The sequence below is a fragment of the Sminthopsis crassicaudata genome, chromosome 4, assembly GCF_048593235.1.
Source record: "Sminthopsis crassicaudata isolate SCR6 chromosome 4, ASM4859323v1, whole genome shotgun sequence".
Classification (NCBI taxonomy): domain Eukaryota; kingdom Metazoa; phylum Chordata; class Mammalia; order Dasyuromorphia; family Dasyuridae; genus Sminthopsis; species Sminthopsis crassicaudata.
In genome coordinates this window covers 9,275,849-9,292,407 of record NC_133620.1, presented here as the reverse complement: position 1 = coordinate 9,292,407, position 16,559 = coordinate 9,275,849, and the positions used below count along the sequence as shown (strand labels likewise).

General features: G+C 39.1%; 1 protein-coding gene and 1 long non-coding RNA gene across 5 annotated transcripts in view; one reads left to right on the top strand and one right to left on the bottom strand.

The window, feature by feature from the left end:
* Positions 1 to 5,395, bottom strand: part of C4H1orf141 (chromosome 4 C1orf141 homolog) — a 55,179-nt gene extending 49,784 nt beyond the window's left edge. For 2 of the 4 annotated variants that reach the window (XM_074265686.1, XM_074265691.1), the window contains exon 1: positions 5,131 to 5,395. The gene's annotated coding sequence lies outside the window, so the exon portion shown is untranslated. Of the gene's footprint in view, positions 1 to 5,077 lie in introns of all 4 variants that reach the window. The other 2 variants (XM_074265687.1, XM_074265690.1) reach the window with 1 other exon arrangement.
* Positions 5,396 to 5,517: 122 nt separating this feature from the next.
* LOC141541521 (uncharacterized) lies at positions 5,518 to 6,461 on the top strand. The gene is made up of 2 exons (XR_012481830.1): positions 5,518 to 5,649; positions 5,747 to 6,461. It is a non-coding gene; the product is annotated as an uncharacterized LOC141541521 (long non-coding RNA).
* Positions 6,462 to 16,559: the final 10,098 nt, after the last annotated feature.

Here is a 16,559-nt window from a genome sequence, read left to right as displayed (position 1 = left end):
TTATAAGACCCAGATTTGAACCAATTTGTAATATTCTCTTAAATGTGATGATTGAGGTAGATCAAAACTTAATATCAGACAGCCAGTTTTAAAATCTTTGATGGTGAATTTGCTCAAAATAGTAGATCCCAAATTTGAAATGCAAGGAATAAATGGCCCCTTTGAAAGATAATGCTAAACAATTGAAATTATAAATTAAGATTCTGTGCAATATCATTTGGAAAATAGATTCAGGTATAATTGTATTTATTCTGGTATCCTTTTAAGTGAAATGTGCCTGTCCTTATAAGATACTTATGATAAGTCAGAATTTATTCTACTATTTGTCATTAAAGAAAAATTGAGAAAATATGTGCAAATGGAAATTAATAGACTTATAGTTAAAATGGTAATCTCTGGATTTTTTTGGGGTTATAGATTAAATTGTTTTAAAAATGATATGATATTTCTAGCATGTTTAAGATATATTGGATTATTTGCCATCTAGGGGAGGGAAGGAACACAAAGCTTTGCAAGGGTTAATGTTGAAAAATTAACCATGCATATGTTTTGAAAATAAAAAGCTTTAATAAAAAAAAATGACATGAAACTATTCATTTGGAAATGTAATAAATGATACTATTTTTACTGTGATTTTTAAATAGCAGACATTTCTTTAGGATTTAAAATGCAGACTCTTAAGAGCTTATGAAATTGGATTTTTTTTTAAACAACAGAGGTTTATCCTATTTAGTCTAGCATATTTTGAGGTAACCTAACCCTGAATTTAAACTAGTAATCTTTTTGTCTAATGTAATTTCATTTGATTTATGTAATATATTACTTTTTGCTAATTGGGTTTTTGATGAATTGTGTTTTGTGCTAATACCTTTCTAGACTTTGAGGATTGTGGAATTAGAAAACACTGTAGTATGAATGTTTTCCTGTGTGAAGGTAATTTGGAAATGTATTTCACTGAATTAATATCATTTGATTAGCATGGAGTTTTGTTTCATGTTTTAAATTCATGTATCATGTTTCTAAATGTTCTCATATTGTGGATTCTGAGAAACCATTTTACATTAAAAATGCTGTTAAAGGAATGGTAATTTTATATTATTGGAGATTATAACTCCTTTTAATTTAAATACTGTGGAATTATTAGTTTGTTAGAGACTATTGTCATGTTAAAAACCTATTAAGCACTTAATATAGTTTAAAAGAAAGAAAAATTGTTCACCTTATGGAAAAGAAAAGGAGAATGGAAACAGACCTTGATTGAAAACCTCCTTATTTGCAAACTTGCCAGCTTCAACAAGATGATGTATTTTCAGTCCTGTGAAAGACTGGGGAACGGATCATTCTTTCCCATTACAAACAATTCTTGATAAGGACAGGGTTTTTTTAAAGTATTTTCAGAGTATAAAAATCATTTGTGGTTGTGATAATTATAAGTTATACTTGGAATTATTGGTACTGAAGTTATATGCTTAACCACCTTCATCTTAATAAACTCCAGTCTTAGAAATATTTTTGCTTTAAAGGGGTTAGTAAGCAGTCATATTCACTTTTTTTTTCTTTCTGAGGCTGGGGTTAAGTGACTTGCCCAGGGTCACACAGCTAGGAAGTGTTAAGTGTCTGAGACCAGATTTGAACTCGGGTCCTCCTGAATTCAAGGCTGGTGCTCTATCCACTGCACCCCCTAGCTGCCCAATATCATATTCACTTTCTCTGCAAATTTACAAAATGTGGATTAGTGTGCTCTTGAGCCAATGTTTCACTGCTTTAAAAGAAATACCCATAGATCAAGAGGAGTGACATCTGAGAGGGCCAATAGATATTTGACCCTGGGAATAAAATTGAGAGGGTGACCTTTGGAAGGCTTAGATAGGACCCTCTTAATTCAGTTTCCCATGTAAGAAATTTTGTCACCTAGTTAACTCTGAGCCTAGCTATGGTATTCTACCATACACTTGGCTCTTATACTATTCTCACTGAAATTCAGTGGGAACTGAGGATGCTTTATCCTGTCTTATATGTGCCAAGTTATTCTGTGCCCTTAAACTTTGGGCTGGAGGACCAACATTAATACTGTTATAATCACATTCCTGCTACTTCCTCATATCAAATCTCTCTAACCAGGGCAAGTTAATCTGTGATTTTTATAATGAATAAAATAATTTTAGAATGAATAGATAATGAGGTTAGTTAATATTGATGCTTATGGTATTCCTTTGGCTTTCTCCTTCACAAGCTTGTTGGTTGAGCTATCTCAGTTTTCTTAGAGACATGTTAATCTCCCTTCTGAATTCAGTCCACTGTTTTAGATAGTTTTACTATGATTTTGCTATGATTCATCAGTCTTGTAACTTTTTTTTCAATTTGCATTAACTACTGTGTTAAAACCTGTTCAAAATTTCCATCTGAAAAATGTTTGTGTGGCCTAGTGTTGATCATGATTATGTTAAATATTTTATGGATTAGACTGCTGATAAGTGATCGTTAAGAAACATGTTTGTTTCCCATGATCAAATGGAGGGAATTGGGAAGATTAAAACTGATTGATATTATCCTATTTACAAGTAATTGATTTTGTCTTGTGCCTGTTTAAGTCATGGTTCTTTATCTCTTAACTTGGTTCAGGGTTCACTTGGCCTGAAATGTTGAGTCTAAAAATTCAGTTCTTCTTCCTCAGGGAATTTAGCTGATCTTGGAGGATGTGCGAGAAATCAAAAGAATTTGGGCCTGATACCTTAATTCCACCAAGTATCTTTCAAGGATATCTGTTCAAAAGTATGGGCCAGTATTTTGCACACCTGCACTCACACTTTGAGCACTTCTAAGTCTTATGAAACTTTTTTAAAGTATGGAGCTTGTGGTATTCCTTTGTCCGAAAAAAGGGACTGCATAAATTATGAAGTGAAATAAAATCAGTCTTTAAAGCTGTTGAAAAGACCTAAAAGAATTCTAGTCACCATCAATTTTTTTATTCTTTTCTAATTAAATATGACTAACAAATACCACCTCTGGTGATGAGATGGATAGACAGCATCGTGGAAATGATGAACATGAACTTGGACACACTTGGAGAAATAGTAAAAGATGGAAGAGCCTGGTGAGCTATGGATTATAGGATCATACAGAATAAGACACAACTGACTGACTGAACAATAACTAAACAACTATAATTTCATTAAGAATAATATTCAACTAGAAACTGAGTGGATGTCCATCAATTGGAGAATGGCTGAATAAACTGTGGCATATGAATGTTATGGAATATTATTATTCTGTAAGAAATGACCAGCAGGATGATTCAGAAAGGCCTGGAGAGACTTATATGAACTGATGCTGAGGGAAATGAGCAGGACCAGGAGATCATTATATACTTCAACAACAATACTATATGATGATCAATTCTGATGGACGTGGCCTTCTCCAACAATGAGATGAACCAAATCAGTTCCATTTGTTCAGTAATGAATTGAACCAGCTACACCCAGGGAAAGAACTCTGGGAGATGACTAGGAACCACTATAGCATTTCCAATTCCTGTGTTTTGTCCGCCTGCATTTTTTATTTCCTTCAAAGGTTAATTGTACATTATTTCAAAGTCCACTCTTCTTGTGCAGCAACATAACTGTATGGACACGTATACATATATTGCATTTAACATATACTTTAACATATGTAACATGTATTGGTCTATCTACCATCTGGGAGAGGGGATGGGAGGAAGGAGGGGAAAAATTAGAACAAGAAGTTTTGCAATTGTCAATGCTGAGAAAATTACCCATGCATTTATCTTGTAAATAAAAAGCTATAATAAAAAAAGAATAATATTCAAAGGAAACTAGCGTTGTATTCTCAATCACTAGGATTCCTTACTTCTTAAAGATAACAGAAATAGAACACACACACCAAAAGAATTCTCTGATTCTTTAGACCCCAAATCTAATGTTCTTTCCACTCTGGTGACTTTTTTTTTCTTTTCTGAGGCTGGGGTTAAGTGACTTGCCCAGGGTCACACAGCTAGCAAGTGTTACGTGTCTGAGACCAGATTTGAACTCGGGTCCTCCTGAATTCAGGGCTGGTGCTCTCTCCACTGCGCCCCCTAGCTGCCCCGACTTTGTTTTATTTTAATCCATAATAAAATACATCTCAATGGAGTTAGATCATTGAAAGCAAATACAAGTTCTGGGTACTGGGTGCTTTCTCCCCCGCATTTTCCCTCTCTTTCTTTCAAGGGAATGGCATCCTCCGCTCCCTCCCTCCCCAGAAACCTATCTTTCCACTTGGCCCTGGGCTCTCGCGCCTCTCCCCTTCGCCCCTGAATCCAGTCTCACCCAGTCTCTCCTGTCCCGAAGAAAGAAAAGGGCAAGAGCTAAGAGGGAGAGGGAGAACGTTGCTAAGGCCCATTGTGCGCTGAAAGCGTAGGGAAAGGGAGGGGATCACTGCAGAATCCCACGAGTTCTAAGGGATCTCCAAAGACAGGTGCTGGAAGTAGAATCCCCAAGACAATAAGCACCCCAAGCAGCCTTCGCACCTTTGCATAAAGACCTCCGTGGTTCTCCATCTTCCCCAGCGGCCATTCTGTTTTGGGACAGCTCCAAAGGCTCCCAGTTCCTGGATAACTAAGTCTAAATTTGCCTCCTGGCACCTCACACCCATAGCTTCTGGTCCTACTGCGTAGGAGCAAGAAATAAGAGAAAGATGAGGATAGAGGAAGAGGAGAAAGCTTAAAAAAAAAAAAAAGGAGGGGAAAGGAGGGCGAGAGGAGAAAGAAGGGAGGAGGAAAGAAGAGAGAAAGAGAAGAAGGGAGAATAAAGGGTGTGGACAGAAGTTAGGAAGAAGAAGAGGAAGATGAGAGAAGGAAAGGAAGAGGAGGAGAGAAAAGGAAAAAGGGGAGAGAAGAAATGTAGAGGGAAGAAATGGCAAGAGAATGTCAGCCCTCCCACACTCATTTTTCTTCTTTCTGAGATGGTCCTGGGACTTAGGACTAGAGCTGCAAGAAATCCCGGTTCAGAAAGTACCAGAAAGTACGAGAAAGTACCAGAAAGTACCAGAAAGTACCCTGCACCACGCCGCCTCCGACTACCTTTAAACGAGCTGGCGGCAGGCGCTCCCCAGGGCTCCTCTTCCGCCGGTTACCTGCCGGTGGGGCTGCGAACAGCTGCAGCACAAGCCGGATTCCCTCCAAGTGTGTTCGCTCTCATCCTCCAGCCCGGTCCCTCCGGCGTCCCAGCTCTGGGACCGCACCATCTGGGGCTCAGGGGAAGTGGACATGGTAAGTAGCCTCCGTTCTTCCCCACCGACCTCGAGGCCCTAGCTTCCCTCCCCCATCCCGCCCTCCACCCGCTCTTCTTCACTCCCCCCTATCCCTCTACCCCCCTCAACACCCACACCGTGGAACACCAAAGGCAGGGGCGCTGTCGTACCCCCCATTCGATGGCTGGGGCACCGGAGTTGGAATACTCAACGAACAATAGGAGAGCCGGCTGCCGGTCCCATAGAAACTTGCCGGTGTGGCTCCCCACCTTGGGTTATGGTGAAGGTCAGGGAGCGCTTACACCTGTCGCAGCCAGCCCCTCCCCCCACTTCAGCTCTGTTAAGGGGTCTCCCTCCCCCTATCCATACTTCTTTCCCAGGGACCCATGGACCTCTTCCACGGTGAGAGTGTAGGGGCGAACGTAGATGGAAAATAGATGATAGTTTTCTTTGCACTAATCTGGAAGTGAAGTTTAGCATTTTCTTCAATTATTTACAGCCATGATTCCAAGGAGCGCTTCCCCCCCCCACTGGCTTCCCCCCCCACCTCGCCCCTCTCCCAAACAACTCCTTCACTCACGTTTGGTTCTGAAGCCTCCAAAGGAGCCCAAGACACACACAACTGCCGGAGCCCAATCTTAGAAACAGTCCAAAGCCCTAAAGTCTAAAGGAAGCAGACTAATTGGAGAGTTTGGGATGGAGCTCTTCTCCCTTGAACCCATAGGGCCCTTCTAGAATTCTACAATCAATACTGAAGCAGTTGTTGAGCATCTTCTAGGTGACAGGCGCTGTGCTGGACCTCCCAAATGAACCGATCCTCCCTTCCAAACATACGTGTGGGATTGTACTCCTGCCTACAATATACTGGTCTGCTGGTGAGAGAGCTCCAATACCGCTTATTCTCCTCCTTCCCAGCTGGGAGTGTGAGTTAGGGAGCTTTTCCAGGCATCGTTTCAATTTGTTTCTTCCACGTAGCTTCTTTATTCCTGGTCCTGGCCTCCCAGGAGAAGCAGAATCAAACTCATCTATCTTCTATAAATGTTCTCCAAATACTTGAAAATAAGGATTATGTGCCTTCTAAATCTTCTTGTTTCTAGCCTAAAGACTCCCAGGCCCTTCAAATGACTCCCATGTGATACATCTCTGTTCTTTGGAGGTTCCCAGGATCCAGATTTACCATCTAATCCAAAAGTTACAAATTACCAACTTAATTGTAGGTAATAATTGTAATCATTTCTCGATGATTTCGATGGCTGCTCACAGCTTTTCCACCCTAACTTCAGCTGTCATATAGGATTTCAATGTATATGTAGAGGTCTCTCCCTGACTCCTTTTATTACTTGAAGGGGCCCCTTCCTGACCAGAAAAAGGCCATTTTTTCCCACTTCTTCTACCTGTCTTCTGGCCTGGTCTCCCTGCAGGGTTGCTAAGAGAGAAACACTACTCCAGCTGCTACCTGCCTCACACTGGTACCCTCCTCTGAACTGTTTCACAACTTTGGAGAACATCATCCTCGGGATGCTAATAAGCTTCCTGAACTCATATTACTAAACTCCCTCTCAGTCATATATTACCCATCCCATTGATCTCAAATCCCAAACTGTCTTCATACAAATCCCATTCTCCATCCCTCACTACTCACTTCTTCACATCCCCCTCAACCAAATAGCCTGTCCCATGTCTAAAGTTCTTCATTTCCTCCATTGTGCTCTCCAGAATGCATACTCTCTTGTAATCAACTCGATTTAACCATATTTTCTTTTGCCACTACTTTACCTTCTAGTTCTCATGGAGACCTGACTCCCTCCTGATGAAACAGTCTATTTGACCACACTTTCCAGCTGTGCACTTTCAGTCATACTCCCCAATCAGTGGCTGCAGTAGAGAAGTTGGAATACTCATTGATCTTTCTAGCCTTTCTCTCTGCTGCCATCACTCAGTAATTTCTTCTTTTTAAAGATTCACTCAATCCTAGTCTAATGGCAACTGTTGTCTATCAACCATTAGGACACTCCCCTTCTGAATGAACTAGGTGTCTAGCTCACAGTCTGCCCTCAGGCTATGGGGACCTCAAAATAGATACTAATATTTCTTTAAAGCAAAAGTGTGACTGTGGAATAGAAGAAAGATAAGGAGCAGGACCATCAGCTCTATGGGAATCTTGGAGTAGAAGACCTAGTCTGAGGGAAGTCCTATGAAAAAGCTGGCTCTTTGCTCCACTTCCCCTCCTGATGCCTATGTATCCACAGATGCTATATGATAATTCACTATTTCATTATCCAAATGGTTTTCACTAAGTTGTATTTTGCCTCAATCTCAAAGGAACCAAAGACTAATAATATACATACATACATAGATATCTATCTATCTATGTATGTATTTGTGTGTACTTATACAAATATATGTGCTTGTGTGTGTGTCTGTGTGTGTGTGTGTGTGTGTGTGTGTGTGTGTGTGTGTGTGTGTGAAATGTAAAGTTAGTCACAGAGCCCAGTTTCTGTCAAAATGTTAGAGATTTTCCTACCTGGGAGCTCAGAGCAATTATAATTGAATTAATAACTTTTAAGCTAAAATAAACTTCCTAATGTTAAAGGGGAAGGAATCACATGGACCTTAAGAGCTATTATATTGCCTCGACTTAAAATCAGTTAATGATAGACTATTAAGAAAAAAAAATGCCTTCCTTATCACTACTAATAAGAGAAATGTAAATTAAAGTAATTCTGAGATTCAACTTTATGCCTCTAAAATTGTCAAAGATGATAAAAAAGGAAAGTGATAAATGTTAACAGGGCTGGGAGGAAAAACACATTGATGCACTGTTGGTGGACCTGTGGATGGTTACAGCCATTTCGGAAAGCAATTTGGAATTATACACAAAAGTTACTAAGTAGTGTGTGCCTTTTGACCCAACTATACCATTGCTATGCCTATATTCAAAAGAGATTAAAGAAAAAGGGGAAAGTCCTTTATGTACAAAATTATTTATAGCAACTTTTTATGATAGCAAAAAACCCTGGAAATGATGATGTCCCACAATTGAGGAATAGTTAAATAAGTTGTGGTATATGAATGAGCTAGAAAACTATTTCAATGTAAGAAATGAGTAAACAGATGACTGACACAAATTAATGCAGAATGGAATGACCAGAACCAAGAAAACAATGTAAACTGGAACAGAAATATTATAATAAATGAAAATGAAAATCTGGAGGGGATTTTTACAAACTGAAGAACAAAATGAACCGATCTAGGCCAAATTAAATAATGACAATATAAGAACACACAACTTATAAAGCTATACGATCTTTGATTGAATGATTCCAAAGGACCAATGATGAAACATCCCATTCATTACAAAGAAGTGATAGATTTAGGGTGTGGAATGAAACACGGACATTTTTTAATACAGCCACCAAAGAAATGTATTTTTGCTTAATTTATCCAAATTTGTCATAAGAAATTTGCTTTTTCTTTTCCATTGGGGTGGAGGATAGGAGGAGGAAAATTTAAAAATTAGTAGAGGGTAAGTACCACAGATGAAGAATGAGGTAACTGTGTTATTTTACTTTGTTAGAAAAGATTTTTCATGAAGTGGGAGGAGTAATCATTAAATGTAATGTAGCAACAAAACAATAAAACTGAAATTATATTTTTCAAAAAATAGAATATTACACTGGGTAATAATTTTTTTAAATCCACTTTGCTTTTTATACTTATGTGAGCCTCATTTGAATGTCTCTGAATTTCCTTGATTTTTTTGTATGCTCCAAGTCTTGATGAAATGCCAATATATAATGACATCTGAGAAGAGTAATATTTGGAGACTTTGACATTAAATAGAAAAAAAAATTGGACTATGCTCAGGAAATTTTTGAGACTAGTAAACATCTTAGGTGAACATGTTTGTTCTCTTTTGCCAAGATTAATTTTGTTTTTACTTGCACTGACAAGTACATAGAGATTTAAATAAATGGCTAAGAGCAAAAGCAACTGAAATAAAAACACAGATGCAAGTAGAAACAAAGAAAAACACCAAGAGCTTGAAAAGGATCTTACGTGTGCCTGTAGCCTGTTATTTGCTCATTTTAACTCTGGCCCAAAAGTTGAGTGTTGATTTTAACTACATCACCACTATTTCCCTCATCCTTTCTTTTTTTTTAAGTCCTTCTTGACTTGTTTTTAAATTTGTTTCCATGAGTATTACATTTACAAAGTCTTTCTCCAATGCCTCATTATACTGAAGGTGAGGAGAGCATCTTGAAGAATTTTCTACAAAACAAGAAAGACTTCTGAAAACAGATTGTGACTGTATGGGTGTGTGTATACATACATACATACATACATACATATATATATATATATATACACACACACACACACACACACACACACACACACACATATATGGAGTCTTCAATATTGGGTGCAATTAGCAGAGAAACTGAAAAATGATAAAAATTACTGAAACAGGCAGAGAGAAGGCCCTGGTAGAGATCAGTCTAGCTCTGTGGTCCCACCCTCTGGGGAGGTCATTTAGTCAGAAATCCAAGTTATGTCAAACCCCTGAGGACCATCCTCTGTAGGGGTCTTGGGCAGCCTCACCTTGCCATGCCCTGTCAGACATTTCAGGGGTGGTTAAATGGTGCAGTGGCTAGAGCACCAGTGCTGAATTCAAGACAACCTGAGTTCAAATTGGGCCCTCAGACACCATTTCCTAGCTGTGTGACCCTAGGCAAGTCACTTAATCCAATAGCCTCAGAGGGAAAAAAACTATAAATAAAAATCCCTGTCATGTCTCTGAAGCCAAATTCTCCCTATAAATTTACTTATGGCCCATCTCACGGCAGCTGCTTCCTTTTAGTCAGTCGGCCTTCGATGTCTTTCTCCTTACCCCCTCTCCCATGCCACATGGTATGTCTCCTAACTCCACTGTGCTTCCCAACCTCATTCTCCTCCTTACAGCTAACTGCCTTTTTTAAGCTGCTAAGTCCCTTTTAGAATGTAGCCTGCCAGCTAAAGGCCTGCCCCAACCTTTCTCTTGGTAAGTGCCAAGTTTCTCTGGGGAACTTGCCCTTTCCTTCATTAGTCATTAAAACTCTTTGCAATGCTCTCTCAACTCCATTTATATTTACCATTCCTGGTGTCTATTATGTCCTTCATTTTGTCTGTAACGTCTTTCCCTAAATAAACCTAACTTTTGCCAAAGAGGATGGCCATTGTGAATTCTTCTCATGATTGAAACCCAGCTTCTGGTGCCTACTATCGCCTGGTGATCAGCTACATCACCTGTGAGTGTGTGTGTGTGTGTGTGAGTGTGTGTGTGTGTGTGTGTGGTGTCTGTGTGCATTTTATAAACTTATTTTTTGTTGTTGTTGAATCATGTCCGATTCTTCATGATCCTGTTTGGATTTTCTCAGAAAAAATACTGGAGTGGTTTGCCATTTTCTTCTCGAGCTCATTTTACGGATGAGGAAACTGAGGCAGACAGGGTGAAGTGACTTCCCTAAGTTCCAACCACAGCTAGTAAAAGTGTCTAAGTCTGGATTTGGACTCCTGCCTTCCTGAGTCCAGGCCCAGTGCTCTATCCCCGGTAGCGCCACCTAGCTACTCTTAGCTTTCTTGGAGTTCACCGGAAGACCAAACCCTCTGGTGTGAGCTCTTGCTTTATCCATCTTTGGGGTCCACCTGATCCATCCAACTCTTACCTGTGGCTCCTAGATGCTATAGCATGCCCAGAAGCCACAATCTGGTAAATAATTTCAGCAGATAAGTGAACTAAGCAGAACCAGGTGATCATTGTACACAAGATCAATATCAATTCTGATGAATGTGACTGTTTCCAACAATGAGATGGCTGATACCAGTTCCAATGATCTCGTGATGAAGATGGCTCTCTTCTCCTGGCGCGATAGGCAGGTGAGAACAATTTGTTCCAGCACCCCTGAAGTTGGCTGAAGCAGATACTGGGTGGAATACTTAGAGCTTGGTCACATATCAAAGGAGCCAAGGTGAGCCACTGTGCTTCAGGCCATTGCCAGTCATCCTGACTTTTGTTTCACACTGGTCCTGTATGACTCTGGAAAAGGGAGTAAGGCTAATGTCTTCGAGTAATTCTGCCTTCTTTAAATCCACTTCACGGGCAAGTCACCACCCCATGATGACACTGGTCCTTTTTGAAATGAAGAATGAGCAACATTTATTAGTTCATAAATCTAGGCTGAAAGGGATTTCATTAGCCTGCCTACATAAGGAAAAGATCCTTTTGGGTAGACTGGCCACTTGGTGAACACAAATAAAAATGTCCCTCAGTCCTAAGGTCCCCTTTGTTTCTGCAGAGATGGTGACAAAATAGTGGGAAAGGGGGCAAAAAGTGCTAAGAATCATACAGTTTGTAGAAAGTTTGTCTTTAGACGCTCTAAAAAATGAGATCTTCATCTAATGACTAACAAGTAGAAATAACATTAAAATACCTTCATTTTTACATTCTCAAAAATAGAAGATAAAAAGAAAATGTAAAGAGATGGGAGGAATGGTCCACAAATTCTTCTTGGAGAAAAAGTTAGAAGAATTGTTTTTATCATATACCCAAAGGTAGCAAAAAAAACAAACCATCATTTCATGGGATAAGTTTGGTATTTTCATATTGCAAAACTCAATCTGAATTTTTTTTAGAAAACCAATGATGAAAATAATTGAAACAGCTTCCAACAGTATAGGAACACAAGGTCTTGCAAGGGTGAATACTGAAAACTCTCTTTGCATGTATTTTGAAAAATGAAAATCTATCAGTATAAAAAGAAAAAGAAAATTAATTGAAGACTACCATTTGGTGACGATTTTGATTTTTATTTAGAAAGAAATGCAGAAGTAGAGATTTGCTATTTTGAAAGACATGCATTTTGAAATGAGATGCATTGCAAGGTGCACGCACTGATGTAGTGGTAACTGTCACTTGTTGCAGTGATCTAATGAGGTTAACACTATGATAAATGATTCAAGGAAAGGAAACCTCATTTTTTAGTGTTTAGTAATGGAGAAAATAGTTAGAAAGATTAGGGTTAGAATCAGACCATGGGCTCCTTGAACTCAGAGATTGTTTTCCCCTTTCTTTGTAACTCTAGAGCTGGGCACAGTGCCTGTCTCTAAGAATGGAGGTGCTTAATAAGTGTTTACTGAATGACAAAAATAGATTATGAGTTACCTCTAAATTGGACTGTTTTTTTTGTTCACTCATATTCTCCATAATATTTTTTTTATATTTTATCAGTCCATTTTTGTAACTTTTGGGCAACTAGGTAGAGCAGTAGATGGAGTGCTGGGCTCACATATTTACTAGCTATGTGACCTTGGACAGTCACTTAACGCTGTTTTCATCAATAATAACAGACCACTCTAGTAACTTTGAGTAGGTCACAACTGAATAAGAAAGCATTCATAAATGTTAGCATCTGTGAAAGGAGGAAACAGCACTGGATTTTTAGTGAGAAAAACTAACTACTTACTATTTTCTAGGTATTGTGGTAAGCCATAAGAATAGAAAGAAAAGGAAAAACACATTTCTTGCCCTCAAGGAGCTCACATTTTAATGGAGGAGACAATAAGCAAACATGCCTTTGCTCTGTAAATAGAAAGTATTCTCAGAAGATGCGGATTCTGGCTCTGCTATTTACTATCTCTAAAACCTTTGTCAAACAATTTGACCCCTGTGAGTTTCAGTTTTCCCATCTGTAAAATGAAGATCTCAGTGGTACCTGCCAGCTTTAAATCTCCGACATTAAAATATTATGAGTCCGGCTCTGTTTCCACTTAAAACCCATTTGCCATTGCTTCCCCTGGTGAGGTCAGGTGAACTTTCATTTCTAGGATTAATGTAACTTGGGTAAAACCTCCAAGACCTCTAGCTTGTTTAGTTTCTTTATTCTCTTCAATCTGATACTCTGGGCATTAGTAATCCTACAACTACTAAATAGTTTTCATGGTTTCCCCAAAAATGTCCTATACTCTGGGGAATGAAAAGGGAGCTTAAAAATTAAAATTAAGATTCCCATAACACTCTCAAACAGCCCCTTATAAAAATCTCTACCACACTTTAGTACAGAACATCGCAAAAGAATCAGTATCTCCATGTTAGAGATGAAGCAAATGAGGCTGAAGAAGGTTAAGGGACCTCAGATTTAGTAAAAAAAACAAAAACAAAAACAAAAACAAAACAAAACAAAACAAAACAAAACAAAACAAAAAAACAAAAACAAAAAAAAAACCCAACCTCTATTCCCTATATTGGTGTTCTTAATCTGGAGTCCCTGGGCCCCAGGGTCTGTGAATAGATGTGAGGGAGCTGTAAACGTGGCTGGGGAAAAACTTCACCTTGAGTTCTAATAGAAATTCATAAATTCTTTCAGTTATTTTAAAACATTATTCTTTTTAATTAGATCATAGTTGTGCATTTTTTTATTTTTGAAAATAAATGCAGATAGTTTTCAACATTTACCTTTGCAAAACCTTGTATTTCAAGTAAATACTTTTCTTTTCTCCCTCTTCCTCACCTTTCTCACCTAGACAGCAAGTAATATAATATAGGTTAAACATATGCACTTCTTCTAAATATATTTCCACATTTATCATGTAGCACAAGAGAAGTCATATCAAAAGGAGGGAAAAAATGAGAAAGAAAAAAAAAACAAGCAAGCAAACAATAAGGTGGAAATACTAGTTGTGCTCCACATTCAGTCCCCAAGCTCCTCTCTCTGGATGCAGATGGCTCTCTCCATCACAGGTCCATTGGAATTGTCCTGCATCACCTCACTGTTGAAAAGAGCCACACCCATCAGAATTGATGGACTCTATCACATAATCTTGTTGTTGCCGTGCACAATGATATCCTGAATCTGCTCACTTCACTCAGCATCAGTTCCGGTCAGTCTCTCCAGCCCTCTCTGAAATCCTCCTGCTGATGGTTTCTTATAGAACAATAATATTCCATTTCATTCTGTACCATAACTTGTGCAGCCATTCCCCAACTGATGGGCATCCACTCAGTTTCCAGTACCTTCCCACTACAATAAAACAGTATTCTTAAGAAGGCTTCACCAGATTGCCAAAGGGGCCCATGGCATAGGAAGGGTTAAAGCCCTTTCACCAAACTCTAGCGATGCAAAGGTTGCATTTCACCTGAGAGGATAAACCCAGGGGCTGTAAACAAAGCCCTCTAGAAGAAATCCACCAGTTTGCATTTGCTCTGGCAAAGCAGAGAAGGCAGACAACAATCTGACTGAGGTTATGAATGGCTTTTTTTTTTTAAATAATCCTGTTTATTTAATCTTTTAATCCCCTGGGTAGAAATGGGGTAAAATGAATCCTAATTATAGACTAATCATAGAATAATAGAATGTTTGAATTGGAGCCCAAATCATGTAAGATAAATCTAGATAGTTCCCTCCTGATCGGCTTAAGGACTCTTTGGGGTTGAAATTTTATTACGATGCTTTCCAATTATGGCTAGAGAAGGGCTGATGTACTTCTTCAGGATTTAAAACACCAAAGGGGAAGGGATGCACTTCAATCTCTGAATCATCTCTCAGAAGTTAATGTTAACTTGTCAGTGGGAACATTTTCAACCCAGAAATCCACAAATACTACAAATTAGGGCTTGATTCATTGTTCTGTTGGTTGTCTGGACTTAATTATAATAACTAGCATTTATATACAAGCTACTATGTTCTAGGCAATATACTAAGTATTTTGTAAATATTATCTTATTTGGTTGATTCTCAAAAAGATGTTGGGGGTAGGTGCTGTTTTTATCTTGATTTTATTGATGAAAAAATGGAGAGAGACAGATTGTTAAAATGGCTTGTCACCCAATCAGTAAGTATTTGAGACTGGATTTGAACTGGGATGTCCTGATCCCAAGCCCAGTGACCACAGCACCTAGCTGTCCCAGGTCCTAATGGAAGGAGGCGATATATGAAGGAGAGTTTGGTTGAAGGACCAATTCCATCCCTAAGGTCTCCCAGCAGATAGCAAGGGCAAATGTTTCTCATTTCACCACAAAGAATGGAATTGATCACTACTCCCTGCTCATCAAAGCAACTTGAGTGCCAGGATCCTGGAGCTATTACCACTGGGAAGGGAGAGTGTGGTGTGAGCTAAGCAAAGGCAGGCTGCGACATTGAAGAAGACTTCGATTAATTAGGGTAATTAGGGGACGTGGTAACAAAAACAATTGGAAAGATCTGAGTTCAAATCCAATTATGGCCAGAGAACGGTTGATATACTTCTTCAGGATTTAAAACACCAATGGGGAAGGGATGCACTTCAATCTCTGAATCCTCTCTCAGAAGTTAATTGTTAAATTAACTATGTAATCTGGAGTATCACTAAACTTCTAGCTACCTCATTTTCCCCATATGTAAAATAGGAATAATAACATTTACCCAAAGTGGCCTGGTGGATAGAGCACTGACCCTGAAGTCAGAAAGACCTGAGTTCAAATCTTACCTCAGACATGTATTAGCTGTGTGACTCTGAGTAAGTCACTTAACCCCAAATATCTCAGAAAATAATAATAACACCTACCTCCCAGGGCTGCTTTTTGGATAGAGGGATATAGCATTTGTATAATGCTTTGCAAACCTGAAGGCACTGTGTAAATTCTAGGCATCTTTATCATTAATATCATAATCTTTATCATACATATTATTAATAATTATCATTTATTATTAACTTTATCATGTAGTGGAGCCGGTTGGCTCTGGTATCCTACCTGGAGTGGACAGAAAGTTGAGCGAGAGCTTCACTGAAACTATCATTTTCTAATCATTTTTTTCTTAATTTTCTTTTAATTTAGTAGTTTTCCCCTAGAGAACCCAGGCTCTACTTTCAGTGGTAGAGAATTGATTTCCTACTTATCCTTGTCTTTGAATGACAACAGATCTCATTTGTTGTCCCCAGACAGAGAAGCTGTATCGGTGGTTCATCTTCCTGATGGGTTTGGATGGCAAGGCCAAGTCCGATGGCACTGACAAGAGAAAGCCTGGAAGTGAGGAAATTCTGGATTCCACCCCCGGTTTTGTTTCATTTTTATAATCTGAAACTCCGGGGTAAACAGTCACAATGCTCCTTCCTGTAATCCCTGACTGGCAATCTCTTGCTCCTGCCCCGGCGTGTGGTTTGTTGGACACCCCACAAATAAAACCTAAGCTTCCTGCCCACCATGACTGGTGAGCGAGGCTTGGGGTGAGGCACACAGCTCAGTCTCCTACAGCGGGGAGAAGGCAGAGGCCGGAGACCTTCAGGAACTCAGATCT